Source organism: Melopsittacus undulatus, chromosome 2, assembly GCF_012275295.1.
Source record: "Melopsittacus undulatus isolate bMelUnd1 chromosome 2, bMelUnd1.mat.Z, whole genome shotgun sequence".
In the NCBI taxonomy this organism is placed as follows: Eukaryota; Metazoa; Chordata; class Aves; order Psittaciformes; family Psittaculidae; genus Melopsittacus; species Melopsittacus undulatus.
Window position 1 is genome coordinate 119317635 of NC_047528.1, and position 20442 is coordinate 119338076.

The following is a 20442-nucleotide window of genomic DNA, read 5'->3' on the forward strand; positions in this document are numbered from 1 at the left end:
CTGTCTTACCATTGCCATCTCTCCAGTTAGATGCTGTCTTTTCATACACAGCTCACTGTCAGTAATGGTTGTCTTGCTGCAGACCAGTTTATCTGCATAAGTTCACCCACACCAATGAAAATGGGTTTTGGATAAGCTAAGCACTATTGGTGAGTTCATTGAGGTGAGCTGATCTGCAGTTCACCAGCACAGGCCCACGTGCACTCAGCCAGTCCTTACGTCATGAAATTAGACCTTGCTGACGTTACAGGTCAGGGACCAGACTCCATGCTGACAGGCAGTAGTACTTCATTCTTGCCATTCACAGTGAGAACCATCCGTAGTGGCTGGAGCAAAGGTCTGTTGGGAGGTAAAAGAGTAGTCATGTAGTTAAAGAGCCTCACAGCTTTTGTCATTGCACACTGGTGGGCAGGAAGGGAGAATACTGAACAGCAGGTCTGAGAGTGGGATCCTTAACCTTGCAGTAGGTTGTTTAACAACTTTAGTATTATTTTAATCTTGTTCTAAAATAAGTAATCAAGGCCACCTAGCAAATTATGGACAGAGGCAGGTGCTCTGCTCTCTGGTGCCACATTAACAAAGAATATTAGTTATCCGAACTTATGATCAGCTTTCCCCATCTCTGCGCTACTAAACTAACTGTTAGATGTCAGCATTTTTGTGCATTAGCGTTAAAGGTGCAAGGTCTGGGATGTTTGCCAATGCCTGACATAGGTGGCTGTGGTAGAGAAACCCTCAAGAACTACAGATGCCCAGAAATAAGTTCCAGGAAAGCATACAAGTTATCCTTCCATCTCTCACAATTTTCTGGACTATCCTCTCCAGCCTCTTCTATGCTTCTCTCTGACATGGACCTGCCTTTCTATCGCAGTTTCCATAGTAGAGGTTTTTCCTCCCAGTTCCTAGTATAATGCACGGCAAAACATGGTAGGTGTCATTTTATGTTTGTTGCAGTTATCTCTTCTTCAGTGTGCAGTCTGCTTGTAGAGAAAAGTGCTGGTGATTTGGCCTAGGCCAAAAGAGATTCTAGCAGGCAGTAAGAATTCACTGCTACCTGGAAGGAGATCACAGGGGGAGTCATGCTGGACTGGCAGCAGAAACCCAAGACCTAGGCTCTGAGTTCAGAAGGATGCAAGGGTTGCTCTGCTGTAGAGTGGGATAGTGATCAGACAGATTAGGCAATGATAGAAGACCTGGAAAACAACTAAAGTGCAGACAGCATGTCTTTTGGATGTAGAGATCCATATCTGAAGACTTGTACTGCTTTTCTTTGTTTCATCTCCTTTCTTGCCATCCTCCCTTCTCTGTCTGATTTTGGTCTTGCTCCTGGCCACTGCTCTTCCTTGTCTCTCCTGCCCTATTCTACTCTCTTCTCATGAGACTTGTCTTCCTTCTTATTGCATGCTCTGCTATTTAACATGAAATAGTGCCATGCCCATAAAACCCAGCTTCTTTAGACTGGGCAATTTATAAGTCTCTTATAAGGAGAGTGGCTTCTCAGTGTGCTTTTCCTTTCCTCTTCTCATGTGTCCTGCTTCTCATACCCACATGGGTGTACAGCTGTCACCTTGCCTCCTACCCCAGTCCTGCTATTGCCCAGTCTCACCTCTGCTCAGAATAGCCCGTGTTCTTCCTGAAGCCCTGTAATGTATATTTAGTCTGGGGCTTGCAAATGTCCAATTGGCTCACATACAAAATCTTTTAGGAGACAGATGTGTTCTTAGCTGTTCTTTGAGGGCATTATATAGGCAATCTGGATATCACTAAAAACTCATGAAAAGCATGAATGTGATCGCTGAATGTAGAATTTTAGCTGTTAATCACTAACAGTTATGCAGGCTGCAATTTTTGGATGATTTATAACTTGGCCCAATGGCTCAAATTTTCATATGGAGGAATGAATCATCGTATCATTTTCATATGATGCCCTCCCTCTCTTGTCAAATTTCTATTCCCTACTTTAAAGCACAGAAAATTTGTTCAAAAGAGTTGTCATCAGAATACTCAGTGCAAGTTAAACTACCCACCCCCCCTGCACATCCTTGTCTCATTTGCAGAAATAGCTGAGATATTGGCTGAAATGCTTCCAAAAATTTCAGCCTGAGGCAGACACCTGATATATTTATTATTTTTTTAATACTTAAAAAAAAATCAGACCAAAATATAAAAGTTTGGCTGGGTTACAAACAAGTGAGTGTACAATCATATGAAGGGACGTTTCAAACTATTGTCAGTGGTACCAGTCTTATCCCTAAGGTGTAAGGTAGGCTTCAAGCAGCTAAGTCTATGTTTAGGGAAAAATCAGAACATTCTCTCTTTTACATTTCATAATCTTAGACACTAAATCACCATTTTGGGAAAAAATCAATGTTCTTCCCCTACTAACATCATTTTTATTTTCTTTCAGGAAAAAAGAGTAAAACCCCCAAACTGTAGCTGATTATAGCTACAAGTTTTAGGAAGAAGAGGAAAAAGAAGAGGCTTAAAAACATTATAGGGAAGATGATGACAACTGCTGCGCAATGAGGGCTTTGTCTACTTGCATATTTTTTCAAGGTATTTTTCACTAGTGAAGTAATAAAATAACTAATTTGTAATACATATAAGAGGAGAGATGAATATCCTTAAGATTCATTTTTGCTTCAAGTTCATTGAAGTCAGCTAACATAAAGTTATTGGGAGGGAGCAAACAAGTAGGAAATCATATACATAGTCTCGGTTAGGGAACAAAAAGTAAGGTAAAGTTGAACAATTTGAGCTGGAAGATCCACTTTTTTGTCTTCCTTGGGACCTGCTTCACACTTACACGTGCATCTCCCAGCAGGGCTCTTTATTCATTCAATCCAATTTTGCCATCTAAGTATAATGTTAATCTTTCAGGCTTTGTAAACTGCTATGTAACTGTTGAAAAAATGTCACCTTTTTGGTGTATTTAATATCCAATTCCTCATTTGTTTCAGCTTGTCTAACATTTACCAGTTCTGTTTGTTCATCTCTAAGACATCTTTGCCTTAAGTGGATGTGCCTACACCAGTGTTGAACTTTATTCTTTAAGTATCTGAAAATGCCTGTTTTGCTGTAGTATCTTTCTGGAGTAGAGATGAGACAAGTGTAAGGTAATATTTAAAGGAACATAAAACATGTGCGGGTTATAAAAAACCTCTCTCAAAACAAAGAAAGCATGCATAAAATGTTGTATCTGCAGAATAATCTAAGGACTCAAACCAGGATGTGTATAAGCAGCATAAAGAGCCCACAGGTTTCTTTTCCCTTGGCTTGTTTGGCATTCTCTGCTTGATTTAGTCTAGTTAGACTGAGCAAGGAGATAGTGCAAAGGCAGACTTGAGACACCGAAGCGAAGCAGACCTCTTCCTGCAGCTATACCTTAGGAGTACAGCATTAAGACCTGTCTTACTGGGTTAAACTGGAAGCCTGGCATCACCAGTCTGGCTGTGGCCAGCAGCAGAGGTATGTCAGCATACCTTCTGTACAACAGTCATGTTGTGGCTAAGGACTTGAAGTCAGAGGCAGCAGCTTAGTGTTTAATGTTTCTTGATAGATTCTCAGCACCTTAGGTTTGTAACCAGTTTTAAGCCATACCTGAACCAGGTGCTGTGCTGAACCCTGCGCCTGACAATTGTTTTGGCAAAATTCCTTCCATTGCTTTTGTCTTACAGGGAGAACCTGTGTACGTAACTCTGCGTGCTGTTTCTTGCCAGGTAAGAAGGCTAAACTTGGGACTGTTTGCAGTGTGGTTCTTGCTGCAGTTCAATAGAAAAGACAATCCTTGGCAGGAGTTAGGGGAAAGTACTGGGGTTTTGTTTCAGTGGTTTTGGTCAGTCACTGATTCCAGCTACTGTATTGTACATTCTGCTTCCACATAGTGCAAGTCTTGGAAGACACCTGCCATGAGCCTGGCACTGAGGGCATGTATCCATGCATGTCCTAAGGGAGCTCTAGTTCCAGCCACCACAAGCAATGCAGGGGACGATTCCTCTCTGAAGTCACCAAGGCCCTAAGAAAGGTAAGTGAATTGTGTAGACTAACCTGCCTTTACGAGCTTTTCCTCCTTATAGGAATTCAATATTCATTATTCCTTACTTTTCCAAGGTAAAGGCAATTTGTATAAACCTGTGTGCAGTGGAAAGGAGCTAAGACCTACAGAGAGGTTTAATGTGAGCAAGTTAGCTGGTCCTTTATTGGTGTTTTGAAGTAAGCCAGTTGGCAAACAACAAGGTATTTAGCATAGTAGGATTGTGCATTTTACACCTTCTGCCTTGGAGATGTGCTTTAGTTCACTTCTTTATTACAGCCAGCTACAGCTCTTGGTAAGCCCATATTTGCCTGTGCCAGACAGCAACCACCAGTGTCATCCTGTTTCTCTTAGGCTTGAGCACTTTATTCCCGTCACCTTTATGACAACCAAGGGCATGAGTAGGTCTGCCATGGGGGACAGAAGGTACGACTGCTTTAACTTGCCTTCTTATTCCAGAATTGCTCTGTGTAAAACTCTCACCTTTCAATGATGTACTCCTTAGCTTGCCAGTTGCAGGAGCAGGTGCTGGAAGTGGCCCTCAGCTCACCCCTGAATACCCCCAGGCTGCTGTCTGCAGCAGGGGCTGCTTCAGGGAAGCTCCCACACATCAAGAGGAGCAGCTGGGATCAAGGACAGGAGCCATCTGTTTAAGCCTCTCAGTTTGTGAGTGACTTAGAGCCAGGGTCAGAGAGTATCCACCTCCCTTTGGTGGTCAGAGCGCCTAGCCATATACAGTGAGAGTTCAGTTGCTCTTTGGGTGCAGTGGGAGGATCTGGGCTGGGATGATGCCAGAGTGAGCATCTGTGCCCTGGTATTTGGGCAGCATGGCCCTCTCTCAGAGACACCACATTGATTTGTTCTTCCTCTGGATTTCTGGCATGTAGATGGTACTCAGCAGGCTTGTTCCTTCCATGCCCCCAACCTTTGTCATCAAGTCCCCTATGACCAATAATTCACAGGCTCAAAACTCATAGTCCTTTCCTTAACACATGGCAAGTGACCAGCACAACCAGTGACTGTGGTTTCCTCTATTTTTATTGGTGCAAAGTTTAGGAAAGGATGTCAACATTCCAGTAACTGGCCTAGAAAGTTAGATAATCATTGCTTTGAATGGTCATCTTCTTTGCAGAGTCACGACCTTCATACATGACGGTAAATGTGCAAGAAATACATCTCTTGTTGCTGAGATTGAAATAATCAAACTTTTAATCTCCTTTGCAGAGCATTTACTGTGGCACATATAATGTTTTTCCACATTTGTAGCAATTTCATTATGTTTCATGTTATGTCTGATTTTGTACATATTAAGTGATCTATTTTAATGAGAAAATGGGTGTATTCAACGCACAGAGAAACTGGAGGAGCTACAAGCGTATGGATTGTCTAGAACTGTTTCCCTTTTAACCCTTGAACTCAAGCACAGGTCCAAGGTGTAATTGAACTGCCAGCTCAGTCAGCACCACTGATAAGTCTGACACTTGCCTTGTTCTTAGTCCATGTGAATACATCTTGTCCCAGTGTAATGAGAAAATAAGGTGGCATCAGGCACAAGAAGCTGGAGCAGTGTGAAGAATCTCCAAAAGAAAGACTGTCAGTACTTTATGTATTGAATGCTTGCTTCCTATTCTGTGAAAGATTATGCAGTCTCAATGCCTTTTTTGGGTGTTTTTAAACTTCAGGTTTCTCCTTTAAAATCCCCTTTGGTGGTATGACCTCCTATTCTCACAGTGGCAGTCAGAAAGTGTCATGGCATTCCAAACAGGTTGCTGCTGTTAGATCTTGCTGCAGTGTAGATATTAGCTGACAGCTCTTGGAGCTGCTCTAATCCATCACCCCTGATTCACAACAGGGCAACCATGGCTTGCAGAGAGAACAATACACACCATGTTCTTAATGTAATATAAGGCCACATCCACAATATTCTGTATGTATTTCTTGTCTTTTTGCCAGCAGTGATTTAGAAACTGTGGTAGATGCAACTTGAAGCACTTTTAAATGCAGAATTCTTTAAGTCCCTTCACTTCTGGAAATTGATATATATTGCTGCCTCTGCACAGGTTTGGGACAGTGTTTATGAAGCCAGACTGATCTAGCCAGGCCAGGACCTGATGATTGTGCTCCCACTAACACACAAACTTAGAGGGAGAGCATCTGGATGCCATTTCTCAGCTAAGATAATAAAGCTGTTGGGAGTGTCCTGTGCTGTCACCCTTTTTTTACTTACATAGTGCAGCAGTTTCTAACATCTATAAACAAATACATGTTTTAGCTTGTTCTAAAGTCAATTTTTATTACTTCTTCTCAATAGCTGAATAACATAACCAAAAGAATTTACTTTGGTGTTTAGAATTGAGAGTCAAACCATAGCCTACATTCTTGTAGTCCTGTCATAAAACTGGGAAATTAGTGTCTCTGAGAAATGTGAGGAATTCTGTAACTAAAGCAATCTGAGGAGCATTTTCAGTGCTGTCACAAACCATAGTGGGGAATTAGCTGCTATTGGTGTGACTTATACCACAGGTGTATTTAACACAGTCAAGTTAAATCCTTGTTCTGTGAAGTCCATCTGTTAATCTGGCTTCCATCCTCCTGTCACCTGCTGTTGTTGCATGTGGGATGAACTGATCCTTCTGTGCACTTGGAAGATAAGGCCTGGTTTTAAATCTCATTATAGTGGTAAAACAGGGATAGATCCACCAGGAATGGAGCTACCCAGGTAAAAAACCTGGTTTGATCTCTAATTACAAAAATACATGTCTGCATTCCATCACATTACCTAAAAAGTGGGTTGTTGGGGTTTTGTGGTATTAGATTAAAAATACATAGTATGACTTGGTAGCGAACACCACTGGGAGTGGTTTGCATCACTACTGAAAGTGTTGAAAATGAATGTACAGAATACAATATAGAAAAGATATTAAATCATAGTTTGAGGAAAAGGTTAGGTGGCTTGGTCAGCACGTTGCTGTTTAGAAATCTTTAAGAGAACCCTTTGCAATTATGTGTTTGAAGCACCAGAAGAAGCTGTTTTCATCCGACTCTATACGTCTGAAACTGATACTGCTCCTGATAATTAGCACTAAATCAAGTAAGCAATCTAAACCTGTGCTGGTATGATGGAAACAGGTTAAAGTCTCTGAGCCTCATGTCTTGATTTCCATGTTCCTGTTTATTGTGGGTGTAGGAAATTAAGTTTTCTCTCACATTAACTAATATACTGTATATCATGTTATCTAGTCCAGATTTAACACTTTTGAAAGCGAAACCTTGGGTTGAAACTGGCACACTTCTTTGGGGGGAAAAGTGACATTTTATCTTTTATTTGTTGTAATTAAGTAGTTTCACTCAAAATTTCCCATAGCCATTTCAACTAGTGTAGAGAAGATCCAGTATTGAGCTTCTAGTTGATGTTGTCTTAATTTGGCCTTTAGGCACAGTTTCTCAAAGAAGCAGTTGTGGCTGGCTTTGTATTAACATCTCCAATGACCAAATAGAACACACCTCTGAAACTCCTTTATTGTGCATGCATTGCCTTCAATTTCATTGATTAATGGGATGAATACTTTAACTACCAAGAATAAAAGAGAAATCACATATTGGGCAAGCTGCTGGCCAAAGTTACTTCATAATGTGAAAAATCCAATAGCTCAGTAGTACTATGTGGGGAAATATTTCTTTTTAAATTTAATAATTTTTAATGGAAATAAAAAAAAACAAACAACAAAAAAACCCAACAAAATGTAGTTAAATATTTAATTCTAGAGATTTTCTTTTTAGTCAAAAAACAAGTTATTTTTTTCCAAGAACTGGAGCAATTTTTGGTAAAGTCATAAGGACTAGAAAGTTACTCTTTATAATTCAAACATTTTTGAAGTGAAAAGTGCCTGGATGCAGGACTGAAATAGCACACCAAGACAAAAGGAAATGGCAAGCAGTTTTTCAGCTTTCACAGTAGAATATCTGTACTTCAACAGGAGGTGGGAGAGAAATTTCTTATGACTATTTCCGGAAAGTCATTAAGTAAAACGTGCCACAAAAACATGGCAAAACAGAGCCAGTACATTGCTAAGGTGTTAATTCATTAATGTGCTCCATGAGCTCAGAGATATAAAATACATTGAGTTTCTTAATGACTTCCTGGTAGGATGGAGACAGGGCAGCGAAGGAAGGGTCATTTTAGATGTACTTTGTGAGTTGAAGGGTCCCTCTCTACTCTGCAAGAAATTAATGTTCTTTGAGTTGCCCATTGATAGGCTGTGTCTTGAAGTTTATAGGTGAGATTATTGTAGCATAGAATGAAGCAGTTACAGAGATATTCCTGCTGTGCCTTTCCTCTTGTCATTGACAAGGCTACAGGAAACCTAGGCTTACCTCTGCCTGGTTCCTTTGCTGCCAAATATTCTAATGCCTTGTAAAATTCTGCTTTTTCGCATATTTTGCTTTTTCCCCCAGACCACATGGCCTTGATGGTGATGAAATATAATGGAGAATATCTGTTTAACCGTATAATTACATATAAACGTATGTAATTTGTTTATATAATTATATATGTATATATAATATAATCAGGTAGGAAGAAGTAACTGTGACAAGGAAATCTCTCAGCAGTTTGGATCTTGCCAAACCTTTGGCAGCTGGGCATGTGGAACCTAATCCAGATCAGTAGGATTCAGATGTTAATAAGAATGAGCAATGAAACAACAAAGTATCAACCTTCAGAGGCACTCTTAAATGTCAGATCGTTCCTGTGATGCTGTAGATGCATCCCAGGCAATTCCCTTGGCAAGTGCTATATGTCACTGACGCACGTTCAGCAAAGTACTCGCCTTGGTACAAATATCAGATTGAAATATTGGGGCCCTAAAAGTTGCATATCAACATCTGGAATGCCTGATGGCTATTTTGTGATTTCTTAACTGTCCCCGAGGTGTTTGAGCTTTCTGACCTTCCCCTTGCATCAGTAGCACTCTCAGCTTCATTTCTTGTGAAATATTCAGTAGCTTGCCTTCTGAAGCTTTCCACCTCTTAATCCTCTTATTGTCTTTCTTGATATCAACCCTAACTGCTGACATGACAGCTTTTTCCAATATGCATGTGAACTAAATGGTTTGGATAAAAGCCAAGGAACATCTTTGCCTCCTGGAGAATTGTAGTAAACAGATATTGCATTAAGACCTTGCAACCCAGAGTCTAAAAAAAACAGGAAAGCCTTGAAAACTATTGCCTGAAAGACAACTTAATTCTATCAAGCTTCTGAAGGACACAAAGGGCTCGCTGCTCTTGGTCAGTCTCATTTGCTGTGGGGTGGTCAGCATCACTGAGCTTGCCGCAGATGAGCACAAATGGCTTTGAAGCCTAAATTACATCTCTTCCACAGAGTGGCTTTATTCTGCTCCTGCAGATGACTTGCTAAAGCAGAAACTAAAGCATTTTGCCTTTTTGTTTTGTTCTGCGGTTGTTGGGATTGGGTTTTTTTTGTTTGTTTGTTTAGGTTTGGGGTTTTTGGGGTTGTATTTTTCTTATTTTTACTCTGCTTTTAACCAAGAGCTTATTCAGGACTCCCTTCCCTACAGTGCAAGTCAGACAGAGAGCAGTGTGGTCCAAGACAGTGGCTGGCAGCACCATGCCACGATGCCTGTGCCACCTCCCTGGGTGGTTTGATGTGCCAGGGAGCTGTGTACATGGGTGAGGCTCAGCTTGCTTCCTCCTGCCATTGCCTCCATCAGTTTACTGAGGGCAGGTCCAGGATGGTGTTTGTGGAAGGAAGCCCATTCTGTCCCTGATATTGCTTTCCTCAAAGGGAAGTGACCCAGTCGTCAGGATTGGGCTTTAAAGGAAGAAATAGCTTTCTTCTTTTCCCATTCTTTGCATCTCAGGAGGAGGGAGGGAAAGGGAGGAGAAATTTGTTGTGATTGCTCCTGTGTGGGAGAGGCCTTCAACTCTGACTCCCCTTGCTAACACGTTTTTAAGCGTTGCCATCCCCACAGCTCTGCAGAGGCAATGTTTCTCAGAAGTCATGAAGGGGTTTCTAAATAAAAGTAATCTTAAACAGTTCTGCACATTGCTGAGAATTTGAAGACCTTTGAGGCCGTATGTGAGTGTGTTTATGCCACGCAGCACTACCCAACGCCTCCTCCAATCTGCCTGACATGGTCCTTGGATGCTCTGGAGGCTGCAGTGAGGAAAGGGCATGTTCCCAGCATCCTGCTGCTTTGGAGCATCTTTGCATTGAGTTGGTGTTTCCACAGTCCTCAGGGGGCAGCTGGTTGTGGCATGGTGCCTGTGTGCCTTTACAGGAAGGGGAAAGCTTCTGCCCCTGAGGCATGAATCCAGCAGTGCAACAGGAAACAGGGGAGAGGAAAACTTGATTAAGGCAGCTCAAAAGCTGGCTTGAGACAGGTTTTTGGTTGAGCATGTTCTGCTTCTCTGGGGATGTCACAGGGGAGCACAGAGTCCTTGCTTTCCTAGGACTGTTCAATTAAACTTTCTTTTTTTAGGTTGTATGAGTTAGAAGGATTCATTTTTCAACCTAAAGGTCCTGTCAGTGACTTTGTAGTGTTTATTTTCAGAGACTCATGAGTGACCAGACTTGACATATCCACTGCTAAGCACAGTGAGCCCCTTGATAGGGGAAGTGATGCTAATTGCCCCAGGGAAGCATATGGAGAGTGTACCGGTCTGTGACCAGCTCTTCTATTTAACACTTCTGCCTGCACAGTCTCAGGAGTTGAAAGCTCAGCTTTGGAAATGTCAGGTGATGACATTTTCATCTCCCTTTGAAAAGCATCCCACAGTCAAATGGATCCTGCCTTTTAGGAAGCTTTTTCTTTCTTTCTTTTCTTTTTTGTTTTTTTCCCCCTAAACTGTCTTTACATTTCAAATGGAAGGCACGCAGGATTTGCTTTCGGGTGTAAAAGCCTATTTCTTGGCATTACTAGCCTCAGTATGCATGTTAATGCACGTTAATGCACTGTCAGTTCAGTTTCCTTGCAGCAAATGGTTGTTGTGTTTTCAGGTGAGCTGTTTTCAAGTGACCTTTCTGTTCTTGGTCACTGATAGAAGAGGAATAACTGCTGCACAGAGCTGAGCCTTCTCAGGTTTTTCCTGGCAGCTGGAACTGGACCTAAGAACTGCTCTAATTCCTTCAACAGCACCACTTTCTGATAATAAGGCTCCAACTATAATTATTACTGTTATTATTATTAAATAGGAGACTGCTAAAAGAAATCTTTTCATAATGCTGTGATATCTCAGAAGCTGGCTTTCACTTGTGCTCCTCCCTTCTTCTTCCATGTATATTGTTTGCTTCGCTTGCTGCCAGGAGCATCAGATGCAGCCTTGAACGAAGGCCAGCATTTGCATAGCTCTCATCAGGTTTGAAAGGGATGCCATGACAAGTTTGCTTTCTGCACAGCTTGGAACAGAATGAAATATGTCCATATGTAGAACACAACTGCAGTAAATGGGGGGGGGAAAAAGATGGGGTTAGAATAGCACATCAGAATATTTTACCAGCTCTCTTCCGTGGGGTGAAGGAAAACTTCCAACCAAAAGACTTCATTTCCTGACTGACACATTCTGTTTTCCAGCTGGTAGAGGTGAGCTAAAGGGAAAACATCTACTATGTTATCTGGACAATTGGTGTGGTGTTGACCCCAAGTAAAGTAGCTATATAAAGGATGAACTGCATGGTTAAAGGAACTTTCCTTTAAACTAATGAAATAAATACATATAGGGTCATTTATTTGTTATAAAAGGAAAAAAACATCTAGATCAATAAAGGACATGTGTACGTTATTTTATGGGAATAAAAAATTAATAAGAGGATTAGGGGTTGCTTTTTACTATTTCTAAGATGACTGTGCATTTTTCTAAATGAGTGAAATATGAAATTGCTCTTTAGAGAAGCCTATCTGACTTGCTTTAAGCAGTAGCACCACCACATGTCAGGAAGCAGCCAGAGGTCCAAACTGCAGTGTTAACTCTTCAACCCGTGATTAGAACCAGAAACCTCATTAGAACCTGCTTCAAGGAAAGCATCCAGTAGTTTTCATTAATTCTCTAAAAGTAGGATATTAGTCACAGTTCGCAAGTCAGATTCATTTTCTAGCTAAATATCCTTTCTGTAACTGCTCATCCATCTTTGCTCGGTTTTAGGGCATTTCTCATACCATGTCTTAATTGTGCAGGCTTGCAGAGAGCCCTCCCTGACTGCTGCATTGCCCTCTGTCCAGAATTCACATTTCATTACTTGTTTGCTGCAGCTCTTACTGTGTTGTCCTTTAGGTTTATCAGTGTGTGCTGGGATCCTCTGGCAGAAGTAAGGTGAAAATCTAGCAGAAAATAATCACTATCTTGCTGATGTCCTGAAAACTGCTTTTCCCTTTAAATACCTAGTATGTAAGAATTAAGTTTGGGACTCTCATGCTGTCTTAGACTTCTTAGATAGTCATATTGAGAAATCAAAAGTGCACTTGAGAGCTCTTTTTGCTCTGAATTCTCCAGTTTCCTTGTCCTGTGTAGTTAGTTCCATGGCAAGCTGACTTAACAGCAGCACAGTTAAAGGATCAAAACCAATAGTGGCACAGATGAGTGTGTATGATCTTTTGCTTTGAAGTTAATGAAGGAGGAACCTACAAGGGATACTCACTCATTTCCTTAAAATCTGTGGAACTTTCATTGGAACATTGTTCAAGCATTATTTAAAGTGCACTAATTGTTACCAAGGTGCGGCTGGCACTTGAATATCCAGTCCCTCTATTGTGTTTCTGTCAGGTAAAGAATAACCATTGATGGTCAGTTATCTGGAAAAGGCCATTTATCCTTTAAATCAAGTATTTTGAAGAAAACTCACATCAATGCCATGTGCTTGGGAGAAAAGAGTCAACATAGGCTCACACTGCTGCATATTCTGTGGTTCCTACATGGTCCCACACAGGCAGTTTTCCAGAAGTACTTTCTTACAAATGACTGTCATGGTGGTAACTTTGGTTTGGAGACTCCATAGTAAAAATTCACAGAGTTTTGCCATTGACTTTCAAGTTGGCATATGGATAGCATTAAATCATTCTGGTATGACAATGCTCTCCTTCATAGTGAGTTCCTCTCCAGGCTGTTGTAGTAGGGAGTCCTTAACTGTCTAAAGAGTGTTTTCTGGCTTTCTCTTGGTGTGTTTATAATGTATTTCTTTTTAAGACAGCATTTGCCCTTTTTCAAGTAACCAAATAACCTTGTGATCAAACAGATTTGTCATTTGATGTATTTGTTGTTTCATGACACTGCCAAGTAGATAACGTAAAGTCTGTCCTGGTACCTTTTAGTTTGACACAGACTGAAAATAAGCGGTTGCTAAATTGGGGTTGCTAGGTATCCTTGCAAGCCTGCTCTTCATATTTAAGCTTTTGAAAGATGGGAGCACGTGGATTTTCCTGAGAAACAGAGCTCTTTATCTTCAGTGGGTATTATTAGTACCTATAGTATTTGCTGACTCTGCGTGTTAGCACGCATTTCGTGATGGGGCAGTGAATCAGTCTGGTGTGTGATGTGGCCAGCCAGCTGACTAATCCCAGTTGTGAGATGCCACTTGCTATAAATGGTGTTACTTCTTATATTAGAAATGGGAAAACTGCCTTTACCACTTCTGAATACTGAAGGTCAATATAGTCACGCTTCTGAAGTATCCAGAGCATTGTATTAAATGTAATGCAAATATTCAGCTAAGTTTTAAATAAATCTTAATATTTATAGTTTGATGTGAGCAGAGAGTGGATCAGACCATTGCAGTTTTGTCTCTTGTCACTGAAATCTCTCTCTGGCTTCTGCCAGTGACTCGAGCTGAATTTCAAGACAGAAAAAAGTGTGCATGTGTTGGCTGTATCAAGTTTGCTGAGCAGAGGGAAAATGTATTAGATGCCTACCAAGCTGAATAGATAATAACATATACTTGAGTTCCGATAATTGCTTTGTTCTGAAGTATCATGAATTATAACAGCCCAGAGAAAAATACTGTATGATTTTGAAAATATGTATTGCACAATTTAGGGTATTATCTAATGAATGCCTCCTAGGCACAATTCAGTAAATGAAAAGTCTGTTCGTGTTTCAGAGAAAGCAAATGATTTCATTTGTTCTGGAAGTCTTTCTAAATGGACTAAAGACTCTGAGATTATTAGATACAACAGATTAAGTCTAAGGATTTGCTTTAAATCATTGGCTTATAACTAGTTGTATCTGATTTTAAATAGTTGTTCATTTAATGACAAGTTCCAAAAAGAGGTGGGGTAAAGTTATATGACTGTGAGTAGGGAAAAGCTAATGAGTTATCTAATCACTGTTTAGGTTGTTACTGATAATGCAGATGAAGCTCTAGAATATTTTCTGGTTATCTCTAATATTTCAGAAATGTTTAGGGGTTTTTAATCATCCTGCCTCCTATTGTCTCAAAGGTAGCATTTCAGAAGAACGCTATCAGTTGCTACTTGTATACTTGCCTTATATTGATGTAGTTTCTAACTAATCTAGCTAGGAAAAACAGACCACTTCCTTGGGGCCTAAATTCCACAGGACAACCCTGAGAATAAAAAGATGGATTCCTTCTCCACAAACTTTGTTTATCCTGAAGTTATCATGAACACAACAGCACTAGTACTGGAAATTTAACCCAAACATGCTATAATAGAGGCATCACACACATTTCCATCATTTTTAAATAGATGGGCATCTATTTAAACGTCTTGACAAAAAGCTTTTGAGGGTAATCAGCTCTTTCCTTATTATATGCGAATGGGAGAAGTTTTCATATAATTCACTGAGAAAAAAAGCAATAACATAAGCACTGCTCTTAAACATTTTCTTGGAAAGGAGGTCTCAATGAGATTGTTTTTCTTTAGTTGTCACAAAAGCAGTTCAGATAAAGCTTAGAATTAACTCTTCAGTCTGATCAAATTTAAGTCTTGTGGGTATTTAAGTGAGCGATGGTTCTGAATCAACTGTTTGTATTGTTTTGAATAGCGTATGTATAAAACCATACTTGGCAAAAGTGAAAATTGTCTTCTTTTCTTTAGAAAGGAAGCCTAAGATCTTGCTTCAGAAATCACCACCTGTGTTTCCTAAGTGCACTTCATGATAGAAAAGGGAGTTTATTATGGGGAGGGACTTTGAAACAGCTAAAGATACCTGACTGTCAGTCAGACTTTGTGCTGTTTAATGTCTCATGGTGAGCTGCAGGTCCTACCTCATCCTTCCATTTCTGCCATTCCTCCTTCCCCTCTGACCACACTGGATATGTGCAGTCCTCCTTTACAGAGTGAAGAAAAAGCTTCACAGAGCTGGGACCAAATAACCAGTTTCTTGTGTGACTCAATGCAACTGTGCATTTTATCAATGCATATAAATATCTTAAAGGTGGTGTCAAGAGGATGGAGTCAGACTCTTTTCAGTGATGCCCACTGACAGTGGGCACCAACTGAAACACAGGAAGTGCCATCTGAATATAAGGAAAACCTTCTTACATTGCAGGTGGCAGAGCGCTGGAATGGGCTGTCCAGAGAGGTTGTGGAGTCTCCTTCTCTGGAGATACTCAAAACCTACCTGGACATGATCCTTTGCAACATGCTCTAGTTGAACCTGCTTGAGCAGGGGGGTTGGACTGGTTGGTGTCCACAGGTCTCTTCCAACCCCCAACCATGCTGTGATTTCATGAGTTGCAATACACCAAAGCACAGATCTAAAATGTGCTTTTTATGTGTTGTGTCTAGTAACTTTCCTCCACCAAATATATAACTCTATAATAAGGTTATTGACATAATAAACTCTTACAGTAGAGGACTGTGGGCAGCAGCAAGTCTGATCTGTGGTGTGCTGTGAAATTTTGTTTTATTAAGAATTGTAATAACAGCTCATGGTGACACCACAGACTGCAAAATATAGATAAGGAACATTGTACAAGCTCTGTTTGTGATTGAGCTTTTCCTTATGGAAAACACACTGGAAGCAGACTGCAGTTTTCTTCCACTGCTCATAAGAGAAAAGGGTTGCTTCTGTGGGAAAAGTAAATGGTCTTTGTCAGCTGTTTAGTCATTTCTCCTTGAGGTTATGAGGCAGTGCAACGGTTCCAAGCAATCCAGATCTCCTTATGTTGGTTAATGACTTACTTATTCTGAGAGTTTGGCAGTGAAGACCAAATAGCGCTTGAGCATGTCATAAATTTTAGTAGAACCTTCCAAGACTGCATCCCCATGATAGGTACAGGGCTGTCAGCTGATCTTTAGTCACACACTTTATTGCTTTCTAACACTCTTCTGAATGTGTGGTACAGAATGGATCTAGGCCCAGTTGTTTAGGCTGTATAATTGTGTCAACAAAATAGTTTGGCATTCCATTACAGGTTTATAGCTGATTTCCATAGGCTGCTGGATGATCAACCACTTTTGCAGTCTTTTTGAGATGTAGTCCTTGAAAAGTTCTCTGCAGAAATAGTAGTCGCAGCATACACAGTATTCATCCCAGGTCTTGGAAATAAAATGAGAACTAACTGTTAGGAGATTCTTCTGTGGTTTTAATTTCACCAAGACAAACTTATTACAACTGGCACTGTTTTTGTCCTTTGTTTTGTGAGGCTAACTATATTGAGAGCAATTCTTTCACTTATGATTTCTCAAAGAGCTCGGTAGTCCAAGAGCAAGAACATTTCTTTCCTGTTGTTGATAAAATAGTGCAAGGATTGTACTTTGTATTATTTTAGATAGTTGTCTTAATGCTTTTGAGGTGACAGAGAACCAGAGAAAATATGGCAGGTTAAGATGCTTCTATGTGGTATGGAGGTGCCACTTGCTTCAAAACACTCTTAAATACTGTGGCTGAAACGATCCAATGGCTTGCCATTAGTGGAAACAATAAGTATGCAGAGTTACCACTTAATGGTGATAGTTTTATGATGACCTTAAACTACCATTTCTGTGCAGCCATGCTTATGTGCAGTACCAGTGAAATATCATTTCAGACACTGTGTAGTCATTGCTTTTTAGAGTCCAGTTGCTTAAGTTTCTCTTTGGCCAGGTTTATTGTTGTTAAAATACTTCAAGTAAAAACCATGCCAAGTGACTTGGGCTGTTACAATAGAAATCAGCAAGAGCCACTATATTTTGAGAAGAATGCATGTAAATTCTATGTAGACATTTTTTGTCCTTGGGGGTTGGCTTTTCTTAGTGTCTTTACTGTCTAACTTATAATGAAAGAACCTTTGTTTTTAGCTTGTGCCTCACACATGACAGAGATGCTTGGTTTGTTTTCCTTCACCCTTTACAGTTCTGATTTTACAGACACTTTGAAGCTCTCCATCATTTCCCTCAGTTTTTCTACTCATTGACTTGGCCTGAATCAGCATAGGGCATTATCCTTATCATGGTGGTCCAGGCAGCTAAATGGCAAGATTTGGAAAGAGAGATCAGAGCACATCCTTCCTCCTGCAACTGATTCCTGTAGCAGGTCCAGTGAGCATGTATTCTCACCATCAGTGGTATTTCCTGGTAGGGCTGGGATGTAAAACTACTAGCTTTACTTTCATAGTTTTGTGTGAAATTAAGTGAACCTCAGAAAATAAAAGGCTTCTTTGTGTGTGTTTGGAAAATGAATATTTTCCTCTAGGAACTTTTATTTATTATTTATTATTTTTATTTATTATTTACAATATAAGTGCAGCAGAGGGCCCAGCTATGCACAGAAACATTCTGAACGCTGGGCTGCAGGACAGGTGACATGACTCCATTGGGGTACTGGGTTAATTTCTTTAGCAGACACAGCAGGAGAAGGATCTGTTTTTATGGCAAGCTAATAACAGCTTCAGAGGTGAAAACCAGCATGGAAATGATTGTACTGGTTTTTAACAAAAGGAATATAGAAAGGCAGTGACAAGGTTTGTTTGCTGAAATGGGACAGGATTATGGCAATGCTCAGTCATTTTTCCATGACTGAAATGAGTGAAAAATACAGGAAAAGCTTAAAAAAACAATAAAAAAGAAACCTGGCTGTGTTATCTAGGAATTTTTGACAGGAACAACCCAGGGGGGGTTTGCTACAGTTCTTTTCATGCAGCACAGTTGTTCCTGGACCATGATTTGATAACTGCAGGACAGCTGTGCCTTGAGCCCACCCTTGTGTGTCATCAAATTCCACTGACTGGTAAATTTTCATCCTGCATGGCCGTAGTTTTCCATTATAAATCTTGTTTCTAGCTAATATAGTGAGTGCTGAGTTCTTGTAGATTCAAGCCTAGTGAAAATGCTCAAATTGATGGTTCTTTAAAAGGATCTGACAAAGAAACTACAAAGATAATTCACAAAATCCTCTCATTTTCCATAAAACATACAGAAATCATCCAGGAAACTTTAATAAAACTGAGATGGTTATATGTTCTTTGCTTATTAGGTACCTAATATTCTGTACATAATAGAGTTTTCACTTTGTGATCTGCAAACAAACTCATCTACATGTTAAATACTTCAGCCTTCCAGTTTGACAATCAGTGCAATACTATATAGCTATTCCTCTGTTTTGACCCACAGATGAGACTATTTCTCCAAGCTGAGAAGGTAGAGGCAAATCATGTGCTCTTTTTTCTTTCCTAGACTCAGATTTGAATGAGCAGATTTGCGCTATTGTTACATTCTTAGATGTTTAATTTCTAAGCCAACGCACTTGAAAGCCTAAATAACCTTTTTGCCATGGTGGGAAATTGCCTTAGATGGTGGGCTGGCTTATAATTTAAGCAAAGTTCAAGTTGCATTGGCAGGCAAGTCTGCTTAAGTGTAACCATCTGTGACAAAAATACTTGGCAGGCACTGCAACCTAAGGCAGCAAACATGGCACAAAATATAATCACCTTTAGAGGTGATTTTTATCTCTCAAGTGTCTCCAAAGTGTATAAAAGTTGCAATATTGGATTATAAGTCATTTATGCAGCTCTTTTATAAGGGACCCTTAATCTTTTAACAAGTCATTTACATAGAACTGCTCCTGAAGGAAGTCTTTCCATGCTTAATTACTGGACAGATTCCCACTCCTGTTGGGACCTGATCCAGCTTTCTCAGGTATCAGAGACTCTTACTAAGTGTACAAGTTGAAGCAATCCATTATTTAGTGGCCAAGTTGTTAACACAGGCTCTTTATGGAAAGAGTGATCACTGGCCCTATCAATCTGTAGTACAGATGATGGATAATACATGAGATGCTGCTGAGTACAGGGGCTCTGTTAAAGCATACTTCCAGTATGTGAAATGTAGTTCATCTGAATAAAGACACTGGAATTCCAAAACCAGGATGACTAGCAGATGAGAGATGTCTGGCAGAGAGTGGTCCTGGGTTTTCTGGGATGTTCAGAGTATGACCAATGGATTCAGGTCTGGCACACAAAAGAAGTTAACTGGGTTCACATTGCTTTACAGCCTGTGGCTGTATCAGCTAGATGCTGGTGCCACAGCTTCTGTAAAAGCTTTAAGCAAGTCCTTAGGAAGACTTCCTTGCAGTCTTCTTAAGCTGTTGGCACTGATGAATTACAGGTTTTGGAATGCTGCTCCCTGGTTGATGCTTCTTGTATGAGAAGGTTTGATTTGTGTTTTGCACAGGTCTGTCATTTTTATCAGGTTTAAGCTTACTGCTGTTTAGGTGCAGTACATTTTATTGTTTGCTTTGTAGTTGAGGAGTCCAAAAGGAGTATTTCAGAAGTGCTTAACCTTGACCTTGTTTCTGTCTTACTAAGTTAATAGTGTTTGGCGAGCGGCATGCTCTTTCCCTGCCCATTGCTTGTAATCTGCTTGTTTGCTGCAGGGTGAGGTGCGGACTGTACCTGTCACACACACAGCTGGATGTCATAAATGATTCACACCTATTTTCAAACAAGTGTCATTTATAAAAGTCCTTGCACTTGGTGTTTTATAGACTCAGCAAGTCAATGAGACCAACAATGTAAATAGGAAAAGACCAGGAGTCTGCTGTACATCTTGGATTATAACTTCACCTATCCTTAAAACCAGATTTTCATCCCAGAATCAGCTGCTTCAGCTCAAGCTTCTGAAACTGGTTTACAGACTTGTGGCTTTCATCTTTTTTGTCTCAGGCTTGCCTAGTGGTTGTCTTTTCTTGTCACTGTATTTTTATATCCTGCTTGTCACGAGTAATTCCTGCTCTGTGCCTGTATTTTTATACTCTGCTCAGCCTAAGAGCCCTTTTAAGGAATTTTCCTGCTTTAATTACCAATATTAAAATGTTTGGGCTCGTGATAATAATTTTCTTTCCAGGACCTTTAGCATTCCCCCTACTTCTTTCTCTAATTGTGATAACTGCTCATTTGTGACAACTGCTCAACAATAACATAGCAACTGCTCCTATTAGGCACTGTTTTCCAACCTGAG